Below are 13,838 nucleotides of genomic sequence, written 5' to 3'. Positions count from 1 at the left end.
TCAGGATGGGTTTTACAATTATATCACAAAATTAAGCTTTGCAAATTTTACAGAATATTAACCATGATGTCCCAAATGCACACAAGGCCAAGACAGGAAAGTTAAAAAAAAAACAAAAACTGGAAAACCCCATGACATCAGTCTTTAAAAATGTCACTCATAAAAAACCTTATTGGTGTAACAATTCGCCTATTCGATTTCAATATCGACATTCACATGAACTACATTTTTATAAGTCCAAAATCGTATTCACTATTTAACTCTATTGAGGGATATTTATTAAATCGCATTTCGAAGTCTAAAAAAGACAATGGTCCCTTAAGTTTTTCATCAGTAAACTGCCGGTGTGATCCATTTGTGTGACGTCACAGATTATGGTCAGTTACATAAAAATCCACGGACCTGCACATTGGACTACCTGCTGCATTTCTATATCGTGGTCTCACCCTTCTCAAGGACTGGGTTTAATGAATCCCAAGGGTACACAAGTGGGGGTGTAGGGGTAGACGGCTTTTTTTCCTGTCTTATTCTTAAGATTCAATCTATCTCCAACCGAGTTCTTTCGACCCTTCTCTTGGCTCGCACTTTTTTCCCCTCTTCCGGGTATACATGCAGGGCCTGCAGCCTGAATCGATGCCCCCAGCAACAACCGAATCCCTTATAAGACGAGGGTACCCGCCAAAGTCATTTCATTTGCAAATCTACTTGCTATCACGGCGAAATCGCTGTCCGAGTGATGCCCAAAAGAATGTGGCAGGTGGGAACTCAACTTCTCACTCACGCTGGACCCCATTGTGATCCCACGGCCAGACACCGCTCAATAGCAGCGTTGGTCACAAAACCAGGAAGCAACAAAGGAGTGTTGTCGATGGCGTTACCAGCCTAGCCGAGCTTCTGTTCCCGATTGCCTGAAGAGTCCGACCTAGATTACTGCCCAATTGGCTTGAAGGACCACTTTGCAAGTGGTCAGTATTTATAATTGTAACACGTTATCCAATTCACTCAATCACTGCTGTTGTGTAAATTCCAAGTTGATTAATTTAGTGAAAGTGTCCAGTTTCCTTGGTGATTTCTACCATGTTATGAATGAAAATAATAAATTTCTGTTAAGAAACCCCCCTTTTACTTGACGACCTACCACTTATTACTTGATCCTGTATATTTATTTAGTTTACGGCCTTAAGAGGAGTTTTGTAAGGCCAAGATAATTAACTCAAGTACAATATGCTGCTCCTCCCCCTCCAAAGCCATAAAAAAACTTACATACACAATACAATACATATATGTATATATGTATATATGTATATATATATATATATATATATATATATATATACATATGTGTGTGTGTGTGTGTGTGTGTGTGTGTGTGAGTGTGAGTGTATGTGTGCGAGTGTGTGTGTGGTTAGTCGGATGTTATTGCCGGTGTTTGAATCATTTAGTTGCCAATCCATCTAACATTCATACGTAATTCCCTTTCGGTGACATTCCCGTATATAAATGTATCGGTGATGTGATATTAATTCATATATATTATATATATATATATATATATATATATATATATATATATATATATATATAATATATATATATAATATGAATGACGTAGCACCGATGCTCAAAACTACTTTCTCACGTAATAAAACTGTCACAGGACTTTTCATCCAACTGCAAGGACGCCGTTAACGTTTAACAGAATTTCTTAGCTGAATCACTTACTTCCATACTCGAAATTATTATACATTTTCTTGACTTAACCATAAAGGCTTCCGCGGCTTTTTTTTTATCACATTACCTAAACGTTTAACAGAAAACAAAAACATCATAATATCCTTCTGACGTGTTCGATATCGAAGTCTTGGCAATGATTATAATTGCCCCAATTAGGACTGAGAAAACCTTGATCCACTTAAAGTTTGACTGGTATCGAGAGACGATTGGGATAATGAATATAATGACTCCTCAAGTTCAGGTTTACACAAAGTTGAATTAAAGGGTATAAAGAGACCGTAAAAGGATGCAAAGAGATTTATGAATGGGATGTAAGGAGATCCATGAAAGGAATAGATGATATATGACAGCCGATCTCTGAGGTGGATCTTCTTTGAGGATAATACTTACAATAAAAATTATTACATATTAAGGCACTCCGACATATTAATGGATAAAAGAACTGTCAAAAATAAATGTAACGAAATATCATGTATCTTTTAGTAAACTTATGATTGTTACGTATTTCAAGTGTTTTCTTGTACCCTTCTGTTTGTAACTGGTCAGTTTATCTTAAGAATTGTTTTTGGAAATCGGTCTAGGAGTGAGAGGGAGGGAGGGGAGGGGGTTGGGCTCTGAATCAGAAGGCTTTGTTCATAACTTATCGATATAGATCAGAACAAATATCTTTTTAAAGGTAGTACTACCTAAAATTTCCTCAATATATGTCTTACAAGTGTGTAATGTTAGTGAAATACTTATCATGTCTTGCTTGGAGACAGATTGAGCTGTAGGGGCAGCCCTTCTTGAATGAAGGAATCTGATACGTAAGCATTTTAATCTGGAGACTGCTCGTCCTGTCGTCAAGGCAGTTTGGGGTGTGTCAAGTATGTACATTCGTTTGTACGGATGTTACAGGTCTAATCGACCAAAGCACTTGCGAGAGGCACCTTCCTTTTGAGAGAAGAAAGAGGTCGGTGTGGTACACGCCAGGTGTCGGGAGAAAAACCCCATCTTAGAGACGGGATTCTCTCTCCTGACTGATACAATGAAACGATTGACATTCTGGGTCTGGGAGTTAATTTTTAGCCAGGAGGGTTGAATGATAACTTACTAGTTTTCTTTGTGGGCAGATTTGGGCTTTTATCACTATGACTTATTAATCATTTTGTTCTATTTTATGTTCCTCTGCTTTGGGTAATAAATAGTATATTTTTGTATTTACGTGATCTTAATAGCCTAATGACATGTTTGCAGACAGAGGGCACCATTGACAACAGGTAAGGGTTTCCAATTTGCGTAGTTTTGATAAAAGGGTGTAAGATATGCTTGCGCAATTTACTAGTATTTGAACGCAGTTCCAAGCCTGTTCAAGTTGGGAGTACATTTGGGTATGTACCTTTCGTGTATTTCGTGCTTAAATGCATAATGCAATTACATTTCTTCTAAGTTTAAATATTGCTATGCGATAAAACCCTAACCTGGCTTTTTATTTAGGCTGAGGAGCTGAGAAAATCTTGTTTCTTCCTCTACTTGTTAAGGAGTTCAGAAGAATTTATCTTCTTTTATTTCCTCTGGAAACATACAAACATTGTTAAACATGAATACCTCTACTAAGGAACAAATACTTGCCATAGTCATTTAAGCGAGTAATAGCAGAACTTGTGTACTTTGTCAGCTACAAAAAGAAAGAAAGAAAGACAGAAGTAGTCCTCAAAGCCTAGTCTTTTCGTTTTTTATATACACAAAAATTTCGATTATCCATTCTCCAAAGAGGCAAACGAGTGGTTAGATGAGAAAGAAAACAGACGAGGCTAATCTCTGGGTAATTGATAAACACTTCTCTTGTAGATGGAATTTTAGTGTAAACAGAAGCACAGATTATGGAAAGGGTTCGACGACCAATTGCTTATAGATAGAAACAGCCAATGAATGAAGTTGACATAGGGAAGCGCGACCTGTCATATAATGCTACCCAAAATTATTATAATCGCCCGCTACCCACATTAACCCCTTAATCTCGCTCCTTTTCCCTCAAATACATAAATCAGGCTACTTGGAAGAAGGCAACGGAACTGGGTCCCCGGCTTGACCGGCAAGAATAAACCACGAGTTTTAGGACATTCCTATCCGAAGATTACTGGGAATTTACCCCACCTCTACCTGCATTCCTATGAGCACCAAACAAATTTTGAATTTCCCATTTGCCTTATACAGTAAATGGTTTCTTCCAGCTTTCTTTAAACTGTTCAAGTCATTCTTGAATTTCCCTCCCGCAGCTAGAAACAATGTGTTAGATGCACATTGTTGGGATAAAAGCCATAAGATCAATTTCTAATAAAGCAAATTGGTACTAACCAGTAATGACGCATAAAAACAATAATCGAAGGGACACTTTCAAAACCAGCACCCACATCTAGCGGTGAAGAAATTCAACAGCCTAAATAACATTAACAAAAAACTAGTTTTGATTAAAATCAAACTTATTGGAATTTGTTTAGAAGATCAATCTGGCCATTATATCTCAGGGGATGCGCAAGACAGGCTGATGTAAATACCCAAGATTAAAACAAAGCACACAACTAGCGCGGCGCCCGTGGAGGTATACAGCGGACTTTGGACGAGATCAAGGACTATAAGAGATATAAATAGGTCACTGGACTGCATATTTCACGGACTGCCTTATCGAAACGACAGGACTGAAAATCTTAGCAAAACAGCATTCTGAAGATGACTTCAGGTGCTATCGTAAGTTAAAAGTCAGCGTATTATAAAGTTGAATTAAACAGAAGCGAAAACGTTCTAAAACTGAATAATTTAAACAGTTAAAAGGGGAATAATTCAAGGTTGCTATATCATAGGTAAATTGCCTGTAAGATAAGAATTTTGTGACAGCCGATTCTATATCCTCAAAGATCTCCGAAGGGTCGGGTGGTCATTTAAGTTTAGAGCATTGGAATTATTATAGCTGAAGAGGCATGTTTGAAAATACGCAAACCATGTATCCATGTAGTATAAGAAACCTTGGATCTTTTATCCTTAAAAAAACAAACACATGACAGTGCTCAGTTTGACATATATACCTATATATATGCTGTAATTTAATGGGCAATCACCTTATTACAGGTACTATCACACGTTCTTAAACTTTATATACATGTTTTTTTTATAAATATGCATAAATAAATACTTGATTCTTTGAAGCTGTCAAATATTTTTATTCATAACAAAAGAGGTAACTACAGTACAAATCCTTGACCATTTCGGCTGACGGTACAGATTGTAAAAGCTGACATTATTCATGTCAAGTTTTGAGGTTATTTTGCGACACATGCACACAAACCAACAAACACACTAACACATACGTAAACTTCACTAAAGGATGAAACGAGTGAAAATGTTCCTGACTATCTCAGACAACTGGATTGTCTCCGTAATAGACAATCCTCTATTTAAGAAAAAAAAAAAAAAAAAAAAAACATTGACGTCGAGAAATCCGTCCCCCCCACCCCCCTTTTTTTGTTTTTTTTTTTTACTGTTCCATTAGGAAGCATTTTTAGGATGAGATTTATATACATCCTCCTTTCGACACCAAAGCCTAATGGACGTTCAGTCTTCTGTGTCAAGAACCAAGAGAAAAGGAAGTTTTAAACAGACTATTTTTTTTTAAAGCGGTGTTTTGTGGCTCTCAGCTTTTTCCTTGTATCTGTAGGAACAAGGTCGTTGCTTTAAGGCATTTAATGTTATGGATATACGTATTTGTATATAAGGAAATGTAACAGGACATAATGTGATGAAGACTATACAGCATCTTACCTAGAAACACTGCAGTGTTATGCAACGAATAAATCATATTCAAAAATAAAAAAATAATGATTGTTTTCCGTGTTGAAATTTTGTTGTCGACTGACAATTTTTATTGACGAATGCCTGTTTGATTGTTTTTGTCTATCTATTTACTTATCAGATGAATAGGGGGTTGGGGATTTGGAGTCAGGAAGAGCAGCGGTTCGAAAAATAGATCCAAGACCAGTTATGAAATGAGCCCTTCAAGAATGAAATAGCTGGAGACGATTCACTAAAAATCAGCGAACCTGGCTGTAGATTAAGGTCATATGCCCCGTAGGGGGGTAGTGTCGTCAGTGCACCTCATTCGGTGCAATGGTGCAATGTAGGCATTACTTGAGGTTCTTTGCAGCGTCCCTTCGGCCCCCAGCTGCTGCAATACTTTCATTCCTTTAACTGTGCCTCCTTATTACCTCTTTCTTCTATCTTACTGTCCACCCTCTCCTAACAATTGTTTCACAGTGGAACTGCAAGGTTTTCCTCCTGTAACACCTTTCAAACCTTTTACTATCAATTTACGTTTCAGCGCTGAATGGCCTTAGTTGCCCCAGTGCTTGGCAAAAGGGCAAATCTATATAAATCAAATTAAACTGAGATGACGATTTCTCCTTAATATAAGGCAATACCCTACGGTTGAAAAAGTGGAAATTTTCTAATCATAAATTTATCCATATATTACACTCTAAGAAGAGAAAGAGAGCTCAAGCCTCATTCGTCTTCCCAATTGGAAAACTAGTAAAAGCGTCCATAACAGGGAAAGAGCACAGCACCTGGCAATATTAGAGAAAGCGAAAACGACTGAGATCTATGGCCAATCGTTTCCTCATTTCTCAGCCAGTACCGTCTCCATAACAACCTTGGTTCTTACTTTCCCTGTCCATTACTTCATTACAACCGTTATGCAACGGAAGTGTGTGTGGGTTTGGGAGATATATAAGGCCTGCGTAACGGCAGGCTCTGAAGCATAAGATTTTACCTCTTTCTCTGTACACACACACACACAAACGCACACATACACACCGCAGCGCGCGCATACACAACATACGCACACACAGATATATATATATATATATATATATATATATATATTATATATATATATATATATATATACATGGTATAAATATAATTTCTCTCTCTCTCTCTCTCTCTCTCTCTCTCTCTCTCTCTCTCTCTCTCTCTCCTTCCATGAAAAAGGCTCATAAAAGAAAGGAAGACTTACATAGTCCACTATAATTTTATCAATAAACAACGACCTTCGTTTTGAAGGAAATGAAAGAATGTGCCAGTAGGATTTCCTCCTGTGTAAACTGACACTTTAATGACTCGCCTCATTTCCTGCTGCTCTTAACACCTAGAAGGAGAGCAAAAAATTCCCGAGTTCTCTAAGCCTTACTTAACAAATCTTGTGTGCTCTGCTAATATAATTTCTACGTTGGAAAACGCCCAACAATAAAATTTTTCACAAACTCCTACGGAACACTGTATAAACCGGATTTACGTTCGCTTTTATTTTGATATTCACTTTCAGGAAAAACTCCCAGTGAATATCGGATGTTACAAAAGAAAAAAAGAAAAAAAAAGGAGGTCCTTTTTTTTCTCCTCTTCAAATCTTCATGACACACAACAAATTTCATTGCTCATTTTTTTCCATACGCACAGTGGGACAAAAACCCAAAAAATTATTTAGTTTTATCAAAATTATATTAAAAACGTAAATTAGAATAATTTTTAGAGAGGATACCGCATATTATTATTTAAGGAGTATGGGTTAGACTGGCGCTATGGATTTTAGACACAATCGCCCAAGTACATTCTCTCCCTTATGCCAGTGATTAGTCTACATCAGAATTGTGTGCATGTAGCATCTGTGATATTAGGTCTGTATTTCATTAGTTTATAAGAGAGTTTCAACAAGTTTACTGCGTGTTATTTCTGTGACTGAACATTTCAAATATTGCGTATAACATGCAATTAATCCATGTTATACTGATGTATACAAAAGTACTTCATATCTTTTATTTAACAAAAACAAGTATGCGGAAATTTTTTCGCTTTCATTTGCTTCGCATCTCTTATGGATATTATTATACTAGAACTTGTGTAGAAAGTGAAAATATTTGCTTTCTTTGCACCAATTTGCACTTAGAGCTTTTGTGGGCAATAATAACTCCCCTAGCATGGCGCCATTCAACCGGGGAGTCTGAGTAACCAAACGGCATAAGGTCTCTAGAGTTGCCAACGAGTACTTCATCATCATGGTGCTTTCAAAGGGTTGGATGCAAATCCCAGCCTAAAAAGTTGGAGGGGTTTGGGTTGCGGTAAGTTTTGGATTTTAAGGTTGTTCAAAGGATTTGCTTGTTTAGGACAGGAAAATATGTAGAACCTGTAAATTAGGAGAGACATGGAGCCATTGCATAAGGAAATATTTACTGCCAATACTACAATTACTATTTTGCAATAAAGATTATCAATGGGTCAATGGTAAAGCACTTAAAAGCAAACCCTGTGGTTCTGAGATCAATCCCAGCTGGTTCCGTCGAAGAGTTAGAGAAGTGTTTTTCTGGTGCTAGAAATTCACTTCTCGTTACACATCCCTAAATGAAATTCTCAAATGAAACTAAAAATGAGACTATAAGTCGATGTGGTCGTACGATGAGAACTGAGTGGCAGGAGACTCCAAAAAAATTACTGCAGACTCACGGTACTGCCCGGTCTGAACAAAGTAGTCAGTCTTAAATTGGCAGCTACACAGCCCGGACGTGCCGGAGGGAATATCTGATAACGAACCATATATGCTCAGACTGTACCGTTGCAACCAAAATAATAATAAAAAAAGCCACGAAAAAGAATATTGGGTCAATGAAAAAGAATATTTTGCTTTTAAAGGAAATACAAGTAGCTCCCAGGGATTGTTATGGTTACGTACGGATAAACGAGGTAACATTAAATTTTCTAGAAAGGTTATAACGGTTATGCAAAAGGACACATGCATAACGAAGTCCACAATGCCCTATGAAAGGCCAAGTGCCACATTACGCTTCATATCGCCCAAAGACCTTGGAAGAATCATGCTGGAGACATGTTAAGCTATTTGGACAACACTCCGCAAAAACTTACACAATAAAGATAAATAAAATTAATGTTTACATATTTGTATCTTTTATAAAAAATAAACTATCTTTTAGAAAGTCAAAATATTCAACCCTTCTACAAATATACCAAACAGTTTGTAGTGAAGGAAATTACAAAAGTGAAAAGGTAATAAATCTTTGTGTAACCAGTCATTATAAGTGTGTGAGGGAGGTTTCATTAGCTCCCATCATGATTTCACTATTACATTGTCTCCAGTTCTCCTTAAATTTAAATCATATAATATTCAGGAGCTTTTTAGCATATATTCTTATTTCGTTTATTTTCTTATTTTCCTTTTACTTTGGAATATAATTCATTAAACGTCCTTAGCAAGGCACCAATTCTTTTATTTGTTTTAAGATATTACTTTACGTATTGTACATATAATATACATTGCTGTGAAACATATATATATATATATATATATATATATATATATATATATATATATATATATTATATATATATATATATATATATATATATATATATGTGTGTGTGTGTGTGTGTGTGTGTGTGTGTATATATATATATAATATATATATATATATATATATATATATATATATATATATATATATATATATACTAAAGTTGAAGGCGGTTGCTTGAAACCAGATAAGCATCATCGAAGGGTGGAGAGATACCAAAATCCTTTAAAGTTATGTATTTATTTGCTGACGTTTCAGGACCATGTGTCCCATTTTCGAAGCTAAAAAATTAAAAGAATAACAGAATTAAAATGAGACTCAGATTAAAAACATGATAAAAAGTTATTTCTTAACAAAATGCAAATTAGGTACAAGAGAAGGAAACAGTGATTACCAAGTAGTGCTGAAGGCAAAAAAAAAAAAAAAAGCTGAGTGACTGTCAGGGTCCGTTTTGGTGCCGACGGAAACTCAAGAGAGGTACAGAGGAGTTGACGTGGACTGAGTATTTAATTGGGGAACCAGTTGTTTGATAAAGAGATTCGAGTATAGCCAATTGGTGTTCGTTTGGAGCTTTGCCTATGATTTTGAAATCCTTGTAATTTATATTGTATTTGCATTTTTTCCCATGATCTCTAATACAGGAAAAATTCGGGGTTTGATAGTTTGACACCCGTACGATAGCTAACGCCACGATGGGAATCTAATCTTACCTTAACAACCTCTGGGTGGAGCCCACGTACTTCCCCAGGTCACATCTGGGGCAATTAAACAAATATATGACTCTCGAGGTCATCAAAGGAAGCAGACTCTCTTTATATTTAAACAAGGACTGATGGTCATTGGGTTACATGGGATCAATTTTTAAGTTGACTGCCGGTAGGTATTTGCTTACAATAAATCTCAGTTCTTGATTAAAAATGGCTATCATAGATTAAGGGGACACTAGCGTACAGATGTAGTTTTGGTACCGTTGGCAGTTCAAACTTTGGGTGGAAGATATTATTTAGAAATTTTCGCAATTGTTTGTAAAAGAGTTCTGATGGAAAACAGTTATTTACAAAGTACTGGCAGACGAATTCCTCGAACTTGCCAATGAAATGCATCCAAATATCAAGTTCACAATTGAATATGAAAATGAAAATAAACTGCCCTTACTTGAAGTGTTGGTTTTTAGACTTGACGAACATTTTAATACCACTGTTTTTAGAAAGAGAACGTTTACTGGTCTGGGTTCTAACTTTTATAGCCACTGCTTTTTAATTTCAAGTTAAATTCCCTGTCTACTCTCTTCCACAGAGCGTTTACTTTAACATCCGGGTGGAATACGTTTCATGAAGAAATTACGTTTCTCCATCAGTACTTTGTAAATAACTGTTTTCCATCAGAACTCTTTTACAAACAATTGCGAAAATTTCTAAATAATATCTTCCACCCAAAGTTTGAACTGCCAACGGGTTTAGGTTATTGATAATGCTGACAAAATTTGTGTGTGGTTGTAAAATATACATATGTCAACTTCCAGCTACATCCGATGCTTTGACAAGGAGCAAAGTCCAAAAAACCGTGTTGCAGAGGCCCTGAATCTCATAGTAGTTCATTAAGCCCTACCAAAGACAACACTCACGGTCAAACTATCAGAACTGAACGACTTAATCTGAAAAACACCTATTTGACTGTCGTGTTGGACCGTGAGTTGCTCATTCAAACCTCAACTGTCAGGTTTGCCGATCCGGCTTGACTACCAGGCTTGATCAGTTCTGACTTGACTGAAAAACACCCCACTCACATTCATACTTGCTTAAACCCCGCCCATTTCGATCAGGCATGACAAATCCCATCTGACGTGAGTGGCCGGCCTAAGAATGCCCAGGACCTTTATGTTTGAAAGTAATTTTAGAGCAGCATTTATATAAGAGGAGATGAAACACTTCAGTCTATTTCAGTTAGTCGCACTAGTGATATTATTTTAAAGAATGTTTTATTTTCTATTACATTGTAGGATAATCTTGTTTAACATTTTTTATGAGATTAAGAATCTAAGATATCCCAAAATGGGTTCAGCAGCGACCATTACTCACTTTGATCTTTTTGAAGAACTTCACAGAGGTATCATAAGTCAAAAGATACAAAATTTTAATGATCAAGATGCCAAAATACTATTGAAAGACTTTGTTTTCAGTGTAACAAATGAAAGTGAAATTTTGGAGTCAATATCTGTTAATTTTCTCAAATACTTGAAACCTAAATGGGTAGCTGTACAAAGGAGCAAGATTAAATTTACTAAGAAATATGCTGATTGGTTGACTAACATCGCATATGAGCAGAAGGAAAGTGCTCATGCAGGCCCTGGTCGTCCTAATAAAACCTTTGAGATTTCCAGTGAAAAAACAAAGAAGCGTAAATCAGAACCACTACATCTTACTTCGCGGGAAGAATGTTTTATGCTACATCTAAGATTTTAAAAACAAGAGGGTACAAAAATGTAGCTGAACAGCTTTCAAATATATAACTGAAAACAACTTTTGGTAACAAAAATGAATACTCTCCCGAAGAAGCATTGGCTCAGGTAATATTTGATTGTTCACTAAGTAAGAGATGTTATCAACTCCTAAGGTCTGGAGCTACTGAAAGAAAGAGCAAACTTCATCCAGCCTATAATTTAATTCGGGAAGCGAAAGAAGTGTGCTTGCCAATACCTCCTTCTGAATGGAGAATTTCAGATTATAATGCAGAAATAGATTTCCAGGCTTTGATTGATCACACTGTTAAAAGAATTTGAAAATCGCCGATTTTGAGAAGCTTGAAAACTTAGCAGTTGATATGTTATACCTGGACTGTAAAGTTGTCTTTGATGGAACATCCGGACAAAATATTTACAAGCAAAGCCTCTCGGCTAATGTTGAAAGAAATCTTGCAGCAGAAAATAGTCTATTTATAACAAGTATGGTACCTCTTGAGCTAAATGTAACTACTGAATCCTGATAACAAGGTTGTCATTTGGAAAAACACAAAACCATCATCACCACTTTTCTGTCTACCAATTAAATTCAAGTTTTCGAAAGAAACTAGACAAGTGTTAGTTGATGAAGAACAGTTTATACAGTGTATTTCAAACTTACGACCTACTGAAATATCCGATGGTTTATTAGTGCACCACAACGTAAGTTTAACCATTATTGATGGAAAAGTGGCAACAGCACTATCAACAGTTACAAATTCGATGCAGTGTTGTTCTGTATGTGGAGCCTCTCCTAAAATCCTAAATAACATCGAAGAACTGAAAAACCGTCCTTTATGTCAAGAAGCATTGAAACACGGCTTATCTACCCTTCACGCATGAATTAGGTGCATGGAATGTTGCCAACGTATAGTTTACAAAATTGATATACAGAAATGGCAAGCACGTACTTCTGAAGAAAAAGAGTCTGTAAATAAGCGGAAGGAATTGAGTCAAAAAAAAAGTTTCGTGATGAAGTAGGTTTAGTAATTGATATGCCAAAACCATCTGGTTTTGGTACATCTAAAGATGAGATTACTGCTCGCAGGTTTTTCAAGAATGCAGAAATTGCATCCGAAATTACTGGCCTCGATCATTCCTTTGTTTATAAACTTTATGTGATTTTATCAACATTGTCATCTGGTCTTGATATCGATGCAGATAAATTTGAAAGGTTTTGCTTATATACTGCCAAATGTTATGTACAAAAATAAAACTGGTACTACATGCTCCAAAGCTTGATCGGTTATTAATTCGTGGTGCTTCAGTTATACGCAACTTCAATCTACCAATTGGCATATTATCTGAGGAGGCACAAGAAGCAAAAAAATAAAGAATTCAAGAAGTTTATGGAATCTTTCACAAGGAAAACATCACGAATAAAGACAACTGAAGATTTAATGAGAACATTACTTTGTTCATCTGATCCCTTGATAACTTCTCTAAGAAAAGTAGACAGACCTGTAAAAACTGAACCACCCGAAGACAAAATACTCTTTGATTTGTAACATGTAATCTAGATACGAGTTAAAGTTCCTTTTTTAGATTGCTTTGAAATGAATTAAATGCTTTTATTTCTATATTCATATTACTATAGTATAATAGTATAACCAAAATTTTATTCTTTACGTTCATTAAAATGAATTATATAGTAAAATCTTTAAAGGCAACATTTGATAAAAATAATCTTATTTTTTTATAATTTTATTCTTATCTTTTCTGCATTGAATATAAAGGTTATATAGTTCTAACTCTATATCTTACCTAATACATAAAAATGGGTAAACATATCACTCATATTATTAAATATGCTTGAAAATACAATACTCAAAACGTTTATCAAAGAAAATGATAAATAATACTTGGATGTGAAAGCAAAAAATAATTTTGTCCAAAAAATTACTGTTCTGGCCCCCTGTGATACGTAAGGTGTTGTTTAGGGATGAGATCGGATCCTAATTAAATTTGAGAACATAATCCGAGATATGTGAATAAAAAAGCTACCGAATCTTTTTTGGTAGTGTCAAGTCTTTGGACAGTATTCCTGAGATTTCAGTGGAAGCTTTACTTGTTGACAGTGTTCCACCATTTAATATTGCTTACTGTTGTTAGTTTGAAGGTCTCGATCCATATTTTCATGCACCATATGTGATCTCTAGAATAAGGGGATTTTGCTTGCAACCCATCAGTGGCACATTTTGCTTTGATATTGTACA

Source organism: Macrobrachium nipponense, chromosome 15 (assembly GCF_015104395.2).
Source record: "Macrobrachium nipponense isolate FS-2020 chromosome 15, ASM1510439v2, whole genome shotgun sequence".
NCBI lineage: Eukaryota > Metazoa > Arthropoda > Malacostraca > Decapoda > Palaemonidae > Macrobrachium > Macrobrachium nipponense.
This window is presented reverse-complemented; position numbering follows the sequence as displayed.